Consider the following 16,637-nt stretch of genomic DNA (forward strand, 5'->3'; position numbering starts at 1 on the left):
CCCATTTAGCCTAAATAGAAGTGCTGTTAGCGAGCACCTATGAAGGCCGGCATGGCACATGAGGGAGTGGGTGGCCAGCATCCCGCCCGATCGCCTTTGTCTCCCCACGGGCAATCTTTTCACCTACTACCGCGTACTCATTTAAGGCTGAGTCGACCTAGGAGATTCCCAGGACCGGTTATAGTAATCGCCAGTGTTGTACATTTACGCACGCGTGAACGCATTGTGAATGTGTATAGGTACATGCGCATGCATGTAATAGGTGTGTGTGTGTATGTACGTATTACGGTTGTTAAAATTAGAAGGGGTTTTTTGTCATAACCGGTAACCGAATGGAAAAAATCTGTCGGTAGAACCAGTTTGTGTAGAGGGCCAACCAGAGCAGAGATTCACCGATCACGAGAGACAAAGGCGGTCAGCCGGGGTGCTGGACACTCACCAACCTCGTGTACCGTTCCGGCCTTCAAGGGTGCTCGCTAACAGCACTTGCCCCAACAGTCTGTTAAGACTACACGGGGGATCTTTGTCTGTGTTGTGCGTGTGTCTGGTGGGGGGTGTAAGTTGCTGTTCTCGGAGTCACTCGCCGCTTCCTGAACTGTCCACTCGACCACAAAGCGCACAAAGGCGGCCCCTTCTCAAAGGCGCGCAACGTCGACTGAAGAGAAGACAGAGCACATGGCCCCTCCCCCCCACACACAGCCCCTACCCCCCACACACAGCCCCTACACCCCCCCCCCCCCCCACAGTCGAAGCTGTCTCCCCTCTTCCACTCTCTCCACAATCCGCCCTCCCACCATCACCCATCGTTTCTATCCACCCCCATCACCTTCCACCCCCCCACCACCACCATCACTTCCCACCATCACCCATGGTCTCAGTCCATCACCATCAACTCCAATCATTATTTATCACCATCACCCATCGCCTCCAATCAGCACCCCCTACCCCCTCCAGCCATCCCCATCACTTTTCTACCATCAGTAATCACCCATCCGTGCACCATCACCCCCCATCCCACCTCCCACCATCACCCATCACCTGCCACCATCACCCCCACCTCCCTCCATTCCGTCCCCATCACCAATAACCCATCCAATCACCCCCCTCCCACCATCACTAATCACCTACCACCATCACCACATCGAACATCACCGTTCCAGAGGTGACTCTCGGTGGATCACTGATCGGCCCTTTTATCGATACACTGCTGGATGAAGGCTTGCCCCCCCCCCCACCCCCAGCACGCTGTCGGGGGGCGGGGGGGTTACTTTCGCATACTCATACTTCACCCCAATGGTGAGTCCACGGATTGGCCAGTCGTGAACGAAGTGGACGAGGAGAGATCGACGCTTGAGCGTAGACGTTGACCGAAGTGGAGTGGAACCTCGTCAAGTCTCCTTCGTCGCCCTTTGCTGAAGATCTGCTCACGATGTTTAAATGTACAGACTTGAGCGCCACGGTGGCTAGGAGATGTTAACTGCCACCACGCCTGGTATGCAGGATGTCGTGGGTTCGATCCTGATCCTGACGCCTGCTGCTGTATATTTGGAGTTTGCGTGTTTCTCTCTCCGTGGCTGCTCTGTGCTGCTTTCAGTGTTCAGGGGCCTGCTTAAGGCGCGGCTCCGGCTGGAGCACGCCACGTACCACACACACGTGTCGGTGATGTGCAGCGCGTCTTCCTCGAACGCTCGCTCGTCACCGTGGCGTGCGCGACGAACACCACCACCACCACCACGTGACTTTTCTTTCGTGTTGTGCGCGGTGCATTTAGCGCCACGGCGCGTGGATTTACAGCGTTTGTTTTATTTGTGTTGCTGGTGACTTTGTGTGTTTCATATCGGAATCGCCCCCAGTGCTGTTGCTGCTGGCGACAATAAAAGTTGTTTAAAAAGTCCAAAAGTCTCTCTCCGTGGCTGCGTGGATTTTTCTCGAGGCCCTCCCGGTTTTCCCTCCGCGTTTAGAATTAAAATCACAGCGTTTTAGAGAATTTGGCTGCTGTGCATTTCCACGTGGTAAGCCACTTCGCTTAGTTATCATTTGTGGCCAGGTCGCTTCTGAAAAAAAGAGCCGTTATAGCTCAGTGGGCCTTACCTGGTGAAATAACAAAACGAGTTCAGTATAAGAGTTTACACTCGGGGAGATAGAAATAGATTTAAATAGAACTCTGTTGCGCTTTAAAGACCGACGAGAATAATAATTAGGCCATACCACAATTTCCTCATTCAGTTCTCGAGTGCATTACAGCGATATGCACAGTTACGACTCACGCTCTAACGTTGTATCGCAAATATTGCATTTACATAATTATTAATGCACTTTTTCCCATTCTCCTCCTTCCACGCGTTTGTGCCACTCCTGTGGAGGTGTTTTCAGCTGCCCTTGCCAACCTTCTCCACGCTGCCCTGTCCTGCGCCCAGAGCCGGATTAACATTTTGTAGACCCCCCTTGGGCTACAGGTACTGTGAGCCCCACCACCACCCCCCACCCCCCCCCCCCCCAGTAATATTTTCAAAGGGAAAATAAAGTTAAAGAAAAATCAAATGTATATTTTTACAATGCTAACCAGAATTAAAATTCAGCATTCACAAATGAAATAACTTTTCACTCTAATCTCTGGAGGCCCTCCAGCTGACGGAGGCCCTTAGGCTGCAGCCCCTAAAGGCCCCCACGCCTTGACCCGACCCTGTCCTGCACCACCTCCCTTTCCGCTCCTCTGGACCACCACGGTCCGATCGCTCCCCCCACCGCTTCTTATGCCTTCCTCCTCGTGATCTGTTTCCTTACCGCTTGTATCACTTGCCACCTTCTGACTCACGTAATTTTCCTGTCGTCTCCCCACGTGACCGAACCACACCCAGAGCCCTTTTCTCTCTCGCATCTTCTCTGCGGTTCTACCACCTTGAGTCTTCGTCGCTCTGACTTCTTCATTTCTTCATCACCCTGTCCTTCCTTGTTAAACTCAGCATCCACCGCAACATCCTCATCTCTGTGACTGCCCTCTTACGAGTGCCCCAGCACTCGGCCCCGTGCGGCAGCAGCTGATTGAAGTCGCCTCGACCTCGCGTCGCTGACGGCATCGTAAGCCCCGCCTCGTTATCCGTCGTCTCTCAGCCTTCGCCTCCCACCACCCACTGCTACTACCCTGTAAGTCGCTTCATTGATTCATGTCTGTTCGGTTTACGTCGTCGCTTATCCGACGTAAACCGGGGGTGTTCCTGTACCTCGATATGCAAATATCCGACGTAAACCGGGGGTGTTCCTGTACCTCGATATGTAAATATCCGACGTAAACCGGGGTGTTCCTGTACCTTGATATGCAAATATCCGACGTAAACCGGGGGTGTTCCTGTACCTCGATATGCAAATATTCGATTAACAAAGTTTCGCTCCAACCAACTTTGGATTTAAAAAAAATGTAATCATCATTTGACACAGAAAACGAAAAAATTAAGTAAAAGAATAAATGTATCGATGGACATGCTATACACTATTTATATTATTGACGTCGATTTTAATGTTAATGCTGTACAGTATTACATGTAATATTATTTTAAATATAAATAGTCTTTGTTTACAATATGAATGGTGAGTTATGAAGGCTGACAACGCATCGTTAAATCATTCTAATGTTATCAGTTATTCAAGATACGACGTTTCAAGACACGAAGCTCCAAGAACGAATTTAATTTCGCCTATCACGGTATGACTACATCCATAAATACAACTCTGTGATGCTTTAAGATTGACAAGATATTAATTAGACCAGACCACAATTTCCTTATTCAATTGTAGAATTAATTACATATACAGTACATATATTTAAAGGCAAACTTAACGTAGATATGTTATTGTATAATACATACTGTAATATAAATGGGAACTTATTGGGCAGCGGTAGTATAACATGAACCAAAATAACGAGGGTGATTTTTTTTGCGAATATGGTAAAATAAAATACCTCACCATTTCAAGAGCCCTGGCCTAGAGCGTATTTGGTCTACTCTTCCACGCGGCCGTAATGATGTGGTGTAAATACCCACACTTCACCCCACCACATGCAACCTGCCCGGATGACTTAACTGTGCCACACCCGTGTCCAAGTATATCCCAGGGTGAACAAACTACCGCGCCTGGGAATCGAATCTAACCGACGACCTCTCTGCATTGCCAGCGGAATGTGGCAGCATCTCCTTCAACCCTCTACTCGTGTTTGTTGGTGTAACTCGCCGACTCGTCCCGACTGGACGAAGAGCTTCATAACTCATCGGATCTTCTTTGGTTCTTTCGGTAAAGTCACGTAGAATGAGAATAAAATAATACATTGATAAAATAAAATAACGCAATAATATTCTCACGACGTTTCGGCCACAACACAAGCGGCCTTCATCAGGTGAAGGGACGAGACTGTCTGGAGGACAGCGCTGGAGAATATTATTGCGTTATTTTATTTTATCAATTTATTATTTTATTCTCATTCTACGTGACTTTACCGAAAGAACCAAAGAAGATGAATCCTTGCAGTCACGAAAGCTTCAAATCGAAATTTAACTCATCGGATTCCTCCCAGTCTAAATATTCTGATTCTGATATCGCCTCCTTTAATCTTCTTCCTCGTCTGCCCCACCACCACCATCTATCTTTACTCCACCTCCTCCTCCCTCCCCCCCATCCTCCCCATCCTCCACCTCCCAGTTTCACTCCCAGACCCCCGACTCTCAATGCACGCCCTCCCATCATCATCATCACACTTGGTTCCGCAACATCAAATGCGATGCAGTTTCCAGCCGAAGTCTACGCGCATTAATTAAACATCCTTCTTGTGGTTTATATATATATGCACGTACATATCGCTAGATACAGGCGAATATATAAAACTAGTTTATGGTGCCACGTCGAGACGGTGATTCATCCGAGAGTGCAATTTCATTGCAGACGCAGAGAAACGAAAAATATCTTCGAGGGTAATTGTATAGCCACCATCATCATTTTTACGTATATATCATAACATCATTATCATTATATATAGTCATTATCAGCATACGGATCATCATACAATGTATATTATCATCATCATCATCAGATTATCATGAGCTAAATATTATCATCATAATTCAAACAGATCGCCATTATTTATATAGTATCATCATTATTCAGACAGATCTGCATTTCACATCATGTTAGGTACTCATTTAAGGCTGATTCAACCTGGTGGATGCCCAACACCGCTTCAGATATTCGTCACCGATGTTGGCCATGAGCGGGAATCGAACTCGGGTTACGGGATACACACATAATGTACTTACACTTCATGCAACACAGACGCATACATGCAAAGACAAAGACCCTCCGTATAGCCTTAACACAATGTTGGGGCAAGTGCTGTTAGCAAGCGCGTATGACGGCCGGCGCAGCGCACGAGGGGGTGGGTGGCAAGCACCACGCCCGGCCGCCTTTGTCTTCCCAATGGCGATGTTTACACACCGCACCAGGTGCTCATTTGAGGCTGAGTCGACCGAGAGGAGGCCCAGAATCGGTTTAAATAATCGTCACTCGTGTTGACCGTGAGTGGGAATCGAACTCCATAGCGCAGCGTGCTAACCGTTGCGCCACTGCTCCCTATACATACATACACGCCGCACATGCCGTACATACACGCTCAAATACACCACCCTTCACGTGAACTTCACTCATTGATTCATCCACCCATGTTGGGGGACTCGATCTACCAGACTCTGGCATCTCATCCACAATGTGTTCAACCACCACCACACTGCAAGTCACAACAACTGACTCACCCACTCACTCACCACACTGCAAGTCACACCTCACACACCCATTCACCACACTGCAGATCACAATAAATCACTCACTCACTCACCAAATTACAGGTCACAACAACTCACTCACCACACTGCAGGTCACAACAACTCACTCACCCACTTACTCACCACACTGCAGGTCACAACAACACACTCACCCACTCATTCACCACATGCAAGTCACACCTCACTCACCCATTCACTCACCACACTGCAAGTCACAACAACTCACCCACTCACTCACCACACTGCAAGTCACAACAACTGACTCACCCACTCACTCACCACACTGCAGGTCACAACAACACACTCACCCACCCATTCACCACACTGCAAGTCACACCTCACTCACCAATTCACTCACCACACTGCAGATCACAATACATCACTCACCCACTCACTCACCAAATTACAGGTCACAACAACTAACTCAACACACTGCAGGTCACAAAAACTCACTCACCCACTCACCACACTGTAAGTCACAACTCACTCACCCATTCACTCACCACACTGCAGGTCACAACAACACACTCACCCACCCAATCACCACACTGCAAGACACGCCTCACTCACCCATTCACTCACCACACTGCAAATCACAACTCACCCACTCACTCACCACACTGCAAGTCACAACAACTCACTCACCCACTCACCACACTGCAAGTCACAACAACTCACTCACCCACTCACTCACCACACTGCAAGTCACAACAACTCACTCACCCACTCACCACACTGCAAGTCACAACAACTCACCCACTCACTCACCACACTGCAAGTCACAACAACTCATTCACCCACTCACCACACTGCAAATCACAACAACTCATTCACCCACTCACCACACTGCAAATCACAACAACTCACCCACTCACTCACCACACTGCAAGTCACAACAACTCACTCACCCACTCACCACACTGCAAGTCATAACAACTCACTAACCCACTCACCACACTGCAAGTCACAACAACTCACTCACCCACTCACCACACTGCAAGTCACAACAACTCACTCACCCACTCACCACACTGCAAGTCACAACAACTCACTCACTCACCACACTGCAAATCACAACTCACCCACTCACTCACCACACTGCAAGTCACAACAACTCACCCACTCACTCACCACACTGCAAGTCACAACAACTCACCCACTCACTCACCGCACTGCAAGTCACAACAACTCACTCACCCACTCACCACACTGCAAGTCACAACAACTCACTCACCCACTCACTACACTGCAAGTCACAACAACTCACTCACCCACTCACTCGCCACACTGCAAGTTACAACAACTCACCAACTCACTCACCACACTGCAAGTCACAACAACTCACTCACCCACTCACCACACTGCAAGTCACAACAACTCACCCACCCACTCACCACACTGCAAGTCACAACAACTCACTCACCCACTCACCACACTGCAAGTCACAACAACTCACCCAATCACTCACCACACTGCAAGTCACAACAACTCACCCACCTACTCACCACACTGCAAGTCACACAAACTCACTCACCCACTCACCACACTGCAAGTCACAACAACTCACTCACCCACTCACCACAATGCAAATCACAACAACTCACCCACTCACCACACTGCAAGTCACAACAACACACTCATCCACTCACCACACTGCAAGTCACAACAACTCACTCACCCACTCACCACACTGCAAGTCACACCAACTCACCCACTCACTCACCACACTGCAAGTCACAACAACTCACCCACTCACTCACCACACTGCAAGTCACAACTCACTCACCCATTCACTCACCACACTGCAAGTCACAACAACTCACCCACCCACTCACCACACTGCAAGTCACAACAACTCACTCACCCACTCACCACACTGCAAATCACAACAACTCACTCACCCACTCACTCACCACACTGCAAGTCACAACTCACTCACCCATTCACTCACCACACTGCAAGTCACAACAACTCACCCACCCACTCACCACACTGCAAGTCACAACAACTCACTCACCCACTCACCACACTGCAAATCACAACAACTCACTCACCCACTCACCACACTGCAAGTCACAACAACTCACTCACCCACTCACCACACTGCAAATCACAACAACTCACCCACACTCACCACACTGCAAGTCACAACAACTCACTCACCCACTCACCACACTGCAAGTCATAACAACTCACTCACCCACTCACCACACTGCAAGTCACAACAACTCACCCACCCACTCACCACACTGCAAGTCACAACAACACACCCACCCACTCACCACACTGCAAGTCACAACAACTCACCCACCCACTCACCACACTGCAAGTCACAACAACTCACTCACCCACTCACTCACCACACTGCAAGTCACAACAACTCACCCACTCACTCACCACACTGCAAGTCACAACAACTCACTCACCCACTCACCACACTGCAAGTCACACCAACCCACCCACCCACTCACTCACCACACTGCAAGTCACAACAACTCACCCACCCACTCACCACACTGCAAGTCACAACAACTCACTCACCCACTCACCACACTGCAAGTCACAACTCGTTGTCCTTCTCCCGCACCTCCGATGAGCACGGTTGGCTCCGTACGATGCGAAAGAAGTTCTACATACAGCACATACATCATCCCTCGTCCCAAAGTTCTTATGACTCTGCTAAAAAAATGCGCACTGACTTGTATATCATATTCTTAGCTCTTTCCGTAAAGTCACGTTGAAGGGAAACATTAAAATAAAAAAATATATATAAAACAATAATCAGGTGTGACGACCGGCTGTGTTATGGTCGAAACGTCGTGAGATTTTTTATTGTTTTATATATATTTTATTATTTTATTGTTTCCCTTCAACGTGACTTTACCGAAAGAGCTAAGAATATGAATTACTGCAGTCACGAAAGCTTTAAATCAAGACTTGTATATCAGTTACACTTGCGACAGTGCTGTTTGTCGCTGGTCGCTTGGCGTTATGGGGCACTGTTGCTCAGCAGCCGTGATCGTTAGAACACACACACCTGATGGTGGTGACTATGGAAGATACCTCGAGATTATGCTGCAATAGCCGATCTGAAGATGGCCTTCCATTCAAACCGGGGGCCAGGCTCATTGAGTCTCGAGGCTGCTTTGTGACTCGCCTCTTGCTGCCATTCATTGGGATGCTGCCCCCCCCCCCTTCGCCAAACAGCAAGGGGGCGGGGTCGGGGTGGAGGGGGGGGGGCGCAGGGGTGGGGGGGAGCAGAGATGAAGAGTCGGACACGGGGGTCTTGACCCGATGCTAATGGCGATTTTGCGCCCAACAATTGCATTGACACGCCGCGCGAGGGGTTCTGGGTACGGCCCAGTTGTGTTCTACCCCCCCCCCCACCTCGCCCCCCCACCTCGCCCCCCCCCCATCACCGCCTAATCCACCACCAGCCACAACTACCCCATGTCCAACCACCACCACAACCCCCACAACCACCCCATGCCCAACCAACACCACCAACAACCACCACAACCACTCTATGCCTAACCACCATCAACCACCACAACCACTCCCCCAGACCAGGCTTCATCCCTTGCACGCACCCATGCCTCAAGCACCTACACACTCACTTACTCACGTACACACTCACCTAGACACTCACCTACACACTCAAGCACGTACACACTCACCTACACACTCACCTACACACTCAAGCACGTACACACTCACCTACACACGCACCTACACACTCGCCTACACACTCACCTACACACTCAAGCATGTACACACTCAGGTACATACACACTCACGTACACACTCAAGCACGTACACACTCACCTAGACACTCACCTACACACTCACGCACGTACACACTCACTTACACACTCACCTACACACTCACCTGGACACTCACGTACACACTCACCTACACACGTACACTCACCTACACACTCACGTACACACTCACGTACACACTCACCTACACACTCACGTACACACTCACCTACACACTCAAGCACGTACACACTCAAGCACGTACACACTCAAGCATGTACACACTCACCTACACACTCACGTACACACTCAAGCACGTACACACTCGCGTAAACACTCAAGCATGTACACACTCACCTACACACTCACGTACACACTCAAGGACGTACACACTCACGTACACACTCACCTATACACGCTCGTACACACTCAGGCACGTGCACACTCACCTACAGACTCACCTACACACTCAAGCACGTACACACTTACCTACTCACTCACCTACACACTCACCTACACACTCAAGCACGTACACACTCACGTACACACTCACCTACACACTCACCTAGACACTCACGTACACACTCACCTACACACTCACCTACTCACTCACCTACACACTCACCTACACACTCAAGCACGTACACACTCAAGCACCTACACACTCACGTACACACTCACCAACACACTCACGTACACACTCACCTACACACTCAAGCACGTACACACTCAAGCACGTACACACTCAAGCATGTACACACTCACCTACACACTCACGTACACACTCAAGGACGTACACACTCACGTACACACCTACACACTCAAGCACGTACACACTCACGTACACACTCAAGCATGTACACACTCACCTACACACTCACGTACACACTCACCTACACACGCTCGTACACACTCAGGCACGTGCACACTCACCTACACACTCACCTACACACTCAAGCACCTACAAACGCACGTACACACTCAGGCACGTGCACACTCACCTACACACTCACGTACACACTCAAGCACCTACAAACGCACGTGCACACTCACGTGCACACTCACGTGCACACGCACGTACACACTCAGGCACGTGCATCCCTCACGTGCACACGCAAGCGTGTAAATCATCAACAACATCTGCCATTCGTCAGAACGTGACGGTGTCGTCACCCTAGTGATTGTGCCAGGCTAGGTACACTTTGAGGCTCAGCGTCGCAGGCTCGTTGCTGTCATGAGGCCACGGGACAGACCCGGGGGCCGTGAGTTGACTGACCGAGCTAACTGGCAGATGCCCTACCCACACTTTGCCCATCTTGTTGCGTTTTATCCGCCCGGCGCCTGTGCTCATTGTTGTGAGCGTCGCTCCTCTGTTCGACCGCGGGGTCGGCAAGCGAAGCAAAAAGGAGAGACAATCTTTTTTTTTGTTTGAATTCGGCAAGACAAAATATGTCAAGAGCCACAGTGCGCCGTGGTGAGGACGAGGACGGTGGTTGTCCTTAATACATCATTATCATAGCGACAATCATCATTATTATAACGATGATCATCATTATTATAACGATGATCATCATTGCTATTGTTGTTGACGTCACGAAGCAGTCCTCAAAGAAGCCGCACGAGGCTCGGGAGCCGTGAGCCGGAGCGAGAGACGAATCCGGCCGAGGGCAGCGGGAACGAGAAAGTTGCTCATCTTGATGGACAGGGCATGGGCTGTGGGGCAGCATGGGTGGCTGGGGTGCAAGGGACAGTTTTAGACGTGAGAGGCAACATAAGAGAATGGGCGACCTCCCCCCTACCCCCATCATCATATTTGCTCTTCCTCGATATCGGTGTTCTTCTTTGCAAGGCACGCGGGCCACTGACGGCCCCTGACTTGCGGACCCCGACAATTCACCCCCCAATCATCATCATCATCATCTTGCTGCTGTCAAACCCAACAATGGTTTCAAATGTTGTGACGGCTCTCCTCTGAAAATTCGTGAAGAACGCGGCTTCTATACCCCTCCGCGTATCGCTGCGCGTTGTTTCGTATTCATGGTGCCACGTGCCATCTATCTGTGTAGGGAGGAGACCACGCTCACGCACGATATTCATCATCGCGCCGCCAAAGGAGCTGGCCAAAGAAGCTGGCCTTAACAGAATCCTATAAATTAGTAAAAATGAAAACACAAGGCAAACGAGAAAAAGAGATGAAATATCTAATTTTCATAAATAAAATAACAAACTCCCCCTCCCCCTCCTCCTCGTCTCCCCCCCCCCCCCTCGCCTCTGTATTGGCGGCAAAGGCACGCCTGAGTCTCGATGCGCGAAGTTGCTTTGTTCAAATTTATGAGCAGAAATTGGAACGAATCATACGAGAACCACATTTTCATCGCCGGCCATCAGACACAGGAGCCATGCAGATTTTTCTCAATTTGGCGACGAAGAACCCGGGAGGAGGGGGGGGGGCGAGCCTGGCCCAGCGGGGCGAGGGTGGAGAGGGAGGGAGAGTGGGAGACAAAGACAAAGATCCCCCGTGTAGCCTTAACAGACTGTTGGGACAAGTGCTGTTAGCGAGTAACACCGCTGAACGCCAACACGGCACGAGGACGGGCGGAGGGGGGGACGGAGGTGGGTGGCCAACACCATTTGCCCTCAACAGTCTATTAAGGCTATACGGGGGATCTTTGTCTTTGTTTCGCGTGGTTGAATTCGATTCTCTCGCTCAAGGCCACCAACACCGGTGACGAATTATCTGAACCGGTCTTGGGCCTCCCCTCGATCGACTCAATCTCAATTGAGTAACCTGGAGCGGTGTTTAGTAAACATCGCCACTAATGGGGAGACAAAGGCGGCCGGGCGTGGTGCTGGGCCACCCACACTCCTCGTGTGCCGTGCCGGCCTTCATAGTCAACGCTAACAGCACTTGCCCCCATAGTCTGTGAAGGTTATACGGGGGATCTTTGTCTTTTGTGTGTAGTGTGGTGATGGAGTGCCGCGCCATGGATATAGAGAGAAGGGGGAGTGGGTGGGGGGGGTGTTTGGGTGTTTCACCTCTTGGGCAGTTGGAGGCAGGCGACACGGTGGCTGTGAGATGTTAACTGCCTCGCTTGGTATACAGGAAGCAGTACGGGATTATCATCGTAGCAAAAGTAGCTACATATGCTATGGGCCCCGCGTTTTCAAAAACCCACGCGTTAAACGCTTTCAAGCTATCAATTCCGGTTCAGTGATTCTGCACTTGCTCTATGACTATAGTACTATACTGCCTTCAACTTTTATGAAGGCTGGGTGTTTAAGGTTAGCGATTTGTCGTATCATCTGGCTGTATAGCAAATGAAAACAAATTTATTGTACTCTGCAAGTAAAAAAATATGTTTTAATACGTATGTGTGTGTTTTTTTATATATTTAGGGCCCCTTTATAACATATGCTACATGCCTCGCACTAGCTTCATCCGGCACACACAGGAAGTCGCGGGTTTTATCCTGACGATGGCTGTATATTTGGAATTTGAAGGCTATCCCCGTGGTCGTGTGTATTTTTGTCCGAGTCCTCCAGATTTTCCCTCCACATTGAGAAACGTGCGTTTGAGAACATTTGACTGCTACCAATTTCCACGTGATAAGCCACTTCAATGAGCTATCATTTGTGGCCAGTCGCTTCTGAAAAAAGCTAAACAGCCCAGTGGGCCTTACTTGGTAAAATAAAAAATATATATACATCAGTCGCCCTCCAGGGAAAACGGACGCTCACAACAACGAGTGGAGCGCCAGGCGGAAAAAACGCAGCAAGTTGGCATAGTAGGGAGTGCAGGCGGTGCATCTGACAATGATCTCAGTCAACCCACGACACCTGGGCATGTGCCTTCGACACTTTACGTGGCTTCAAGGTGCACCTAGCCTGGCACAAGTGCTGTGGTGACGTCACCACGACTTCTCGCGACCAGCACTTGCCCCCAACAGTCGGTTAAGAGCTAGCTATACGGGGGTGATCTTTGTCTTTGGAGAAGCGGAATTATCACACTGCGCTCGAAAACTGGCGATGATTTCTCCTCCTCGCGGCCAACATCAGTGGGCGCATTTGTGAACCGGTCCCGGGGCCTCCCCGAGGTGGATGAAGCCTCTCATTGAGAATGCCGTGGGGTGCGAAAGCATCACCGCTCGGGGAGACAAAGGTGGCCGCGGGTAGTGCTGACCCACCCCACGCTCTCGTGTGTGCCGTGCAGATCTTCATAGCTGCTCGCTAGACAGCACTTGCCCACCCCCCCCCCCCTGACCACAGCCTGTTAGAGGCTAGCCGGGGGATCTTTGTCTTTGTTTCTTTCCGCCGTCAATTTCGCGTGGGCTATGACTGATGTCGCCTCCACTCCGCTTCCCGGTTGGAACATTGGGATTAATCCTCATCCTGCTTTGACATGCACCAGTTTCAGGAGACCCACCACCACCTAACCCACCCTGTCCCGCCCCCCACCAAAATAAATAAATAACTTTGAATGTTACACCCCCCCCCCGCCTCCTCCACCTTCACCCACACTCCGTCACCCCTCACCATCCCCCCAACTCGACCCCCCCCCCACTCCACCACTTTGCCAAACACTTTCCCTGCCGCCAAAAGCCCACAATGCTAACCCCCCCCCCCAACCACACGCACACAAAGACAAAGATCCCCTGTATAGCTTTTAACAGACTGTTGGGGCAAGTGCTGATAGCGAGTGGCACCTATTAAGGCCGGAACGGCACACGGAGTGGTAGCGTGGCCAGAACGAACGACGCCCGGCCGCCTTTGTCTCCCCCAATGCGGATTTTTTTTTTAACACAGCACCCCGTACGCATTTGAGGCTGAGTCGACCTAGAGGGAGGGAGGCCCAGAACCAGTTCAAGATAATAGTCAACACCGTGAGCTGAAATTTGAGTCGGGTCGCCGGGTTCGTAGCGCGGCGTAGCGCTAGCCACAGCGCCACCGCTCCACCAACACAAAGGCAAAGGTTCCCCGGGTAGCTTCAGCGGCAAGTGCTGTTCGCGAGCACACGCGGCTCGTGGTGGGCAGGAGGTGTGTGGAGTGAGATATTCACATAGACACACTTACTGATATATACACATAGACACACTGATATATTCACATAGACACACTTACTGATATATACACATAGACACACTTACTGATATATACACATAGACACACTGATATATTCACATAGACACACTTACTGATATATACACATAGACACACTTACTGATATATACACATAGACACACTTACTGATATATACACATAGACACACTTACTGATATATAGACATAGAGAGACTTACTGATATATTCATAGACACACTTACTGATATATACACATAGACACACTTACTGATATATACACATAGACACACTGATATATACACATAGACACACTTACTGATATATACACATAGACACACTGATATATACACATAGACACACTTACTGATATATACACATAGACACACTGATATATACACATAGACACACTTACTGATATATACACATAGACAGACTTACTGATATATACACATAGACATACTTACTGATATATACACATAGACACACTTACTGATATATACACATAGACACACTTACTGATATATACACATAGACATACTTACTAATATGTACACATAGACACACATACTGATATATACACATAGACACACTTACTGATATATAGACATAGAGAGACTTACTGATATATACATAGACACACTTACTGATATATACACATAGACACACTTACTGATATATACACATAGACACACTGATATATACACATAGACACACTTACTGATATATACACATAGACACACTGATATATACACATAGACACACTTACTGATATATACACATAGACACACTGATATATACACATAGACACACTGATATATACACATAGACACACTTACTGATATATACACATAGACACACTGATATATACATAGACACACTTACTGATATATACACATAGACACACTTACTGATATATACACATAGACACACTGATATATACACATAGACACACTTACTGATATATACACATAGACACACTGATATATACACATAGACACACTTACTGATATATACACATAGACACACTGATATATACACATAGACACACTTACTGATATATACACATAGACACACTGATATATACACATAGACACACTTACTGATATATACACATAGACACACTTACTGATATATACACATAGACACACTTACTGATATATACACATAGACACACTTACTGATATATACACATAGACACACTTACTGATATATACACATAGACATACTTACTAATATGTACACATAGACACACATACTGATATATACACATAGACACACTTACTGATATATACACATAGACACACTTACTGATATATACACATAGACACACTGATATATACACATAGACACACTTACTGATATATACACATAGACACACTGATATATACACATAGACACACTTACTGATATATACACATAGACACACTGATATATACACATAGACACACTTACTGATATATACACATAGACACACTGATATATACACATAGACACACTTACTGATATATACACATAGACACACTTACTGATATATACACATAGACACACTTACTGATATATACACATATACACACTTACTGATATATACACATAGACAGACTTACTGATATATACACATTGACACACATACTGATATATACACATAGATACACTTACTGATATACACACATAGACACACTTACTGATATATACACATAGACAGACTTACTGATATATACACATAGACATACTTACTGATATATACACATAGACACACTTACTGATATATACACATAGACACACTTACTGATATATACACATAGACATACTTACTAATATGTACACATAGACACACATACTGATATATACACATAGACACACTTACTGATATATATATACATAAACACACTTACTGATATATGTACATAGACAGACTTACTGATATATACACATAGACATACTTACTGATATATACACATAGACACACTTACTG

The sequence above is a fragment of the Petromyzon marinus genome, chromosome 41, assembly GCF_048934315.1.
Source record: "Petromyzon marinus isolate PM22_M1 ecotype Great Lakes invasive population chromosome 41, UKy_Petmar_22M1.pri1.0, whole genome shotgun sequence".
NCBI classification, from domain to species: Eukaryota; Metazoa; Chordata; class Hyperoartia; order Petromyzontiformes; family Petromyzontidae; genus Petromyzon; species Petromyzon marinus.